We start from the raw sequence: 1,645 nt of genomic DNA, 5'->3' as shown, positions 1-1,645 counted from the left end.
GTGTGTGCAAAGTATCTGCTGTGCGGCTTAAGTGAGGGGCAGTGTGGGAATAGGGTGGAGGGGGTGGAGGGGTGGGTGTGAGGTACTTGGGGTAATGTGAGCGGGGGAGGGTAAACGTGTTATCCGATTTCACTCCGAGGAATTCACTAATCAGTTTCGCTCTCGAGCTGACTGTGTGACCTCGCAACCCAAGCGAAGGATTAGTCAAGGGGATTGAATCTTAAAAACTGCAGGATCGGAACAAATGGAGAAAGAGACGTCGGAAATTCCAGGAATCTATATATGTCATAAATATATATATATATGTCATTTCTCATCGTTATTTAATTTACAATTTTATTTCCACACTATTTATCCTCCAAATACTGCTTATCTCCCTCATGCGGGGCTATAATTTACGAGCGAGTATTCTCACTAAACATAAACACAAGGACACACACATAACCGCTTGTGTGGTTGTCCATGTAGCAAATTTCCCCTCCTCTCCCCGCACCCCCCTCTCCCCTCTCCCCCTTTCTCTTCCTTCTCCTTTCCCCTTCTCTTCCCTCTCCTTTCCCATTTCTCTTCCCTCTCCTTTCCCCTTTCTCCACCCTTCCCTCTGCTTTCTCTCTATCTCTCTCCTATCCTCCCTCCCTCCCTCCTTCCTCCCTCCCCTCGCGTGTAGCGATCCTGACAGCATGTTGCGTGAGTGTGTGCGTGTGTGCGTTTGTGCCCACGAGGAGGGGACGGTACACAGAGCCACCGCAAGATTTAGTAAGCTCATCCTCAGTGCCGGGCCAGACTCTCGAACACGACAATCCCCCCTCCCTTGAGCGGTAACCTGTGCTCTTAGCTGCTCCACGTTTCCAGCCACCTCTCCCCCCTCAACGCCAGCCGCGGAGACCCTGCGACTGAAGGTAAACAGGAGCACACACAAAAAAAAGAAAAGAAGAAGAAAAACAAAAAAAAAACAGTGGACAAATTATATTGTTGTTTATCTCGTGTGATTGGGTTTAATGAATGATTCATTCACGTATCACAGTGTCACACTTTGACTCCACTTGTGTCCAGGTTAAGAAAACGATATCAGGTCTTGGTTCATGGATTTCGCAACTGCATTAATGAGAATATGAAATTAAAAAAGAATGTTTGGATATTACTGAAGTTACGTTACAAAAAAAGAGAAAGATTATTACTAAAAACATGATAATAAACATATCTAAATACAGTAACTGACTGCAAGCATTAAAAAGAATATCTGATATTAAAATAATATTCAAATAGAAAGATAAAGGAAAAAAATGTTGATAGTAAAATCAATGCTTATGATAATCATGATTAACCAATAAAAAAAAAAATCATAAATAAGCGACCATAATGACGAAAACAAACAAATTAATAACCCTAATTATAAGACCAAGGAGAATAATGGTCATAATTATGAATATGGTAATTATATGGTTTTTTATTTAGATAAATATAATCGATAGTAATACGAGATAGTAATATTGTTATTATTAGTAGTGGTACTGATGATAATGATAATTATAATGATGGTGATTATGATAATAGTAATAATGTTGGTGATGATGATGATACTGTTACTGATAATAATAATGATGATGATAATAATAATAGTAATAATACTAATACTAATAATAATAAT

At 39.3% G+C, this 1,645-nt stretch overlaps 1 protein-coding gene across 1 annotated transcript in view; it reads left to right on the top strand.

Moving 5' to 3' along the window:
- Positions 1 to 743: 743 nt before the first annotated feature.
- Positions 744 to 1,645, top strand: part of LOC119582430 — a 26,783-nt gene continuing 25,881 nt past the window's right edge. The window contains 1 exon segment of the mRNA XM_037930637.1: positions 744 to 896. The gene's annotated coding sequence lies outside the window, so the exon portion shown is untranslated.

The sequence above is a fragment of the Penaeus monodon genome, chromosome 16, assembly GCF_015228065.2.
Source record: "Penaeus monodon isolate SGIC_2016 chromosome 16, NSTDA_Pmon_1, whole genome shotgun sequence".
In the NCBI taxonomy this organism is placed as follows: Eukaryota; Metazoa; Arthropoda; class Malacostraca; order Decapoda; family Penaeidae; genus Penaeus; species Penaeus monodon.
This window is presented reverse-complemented; position numbering and strand designations above follow the sequence as displayed.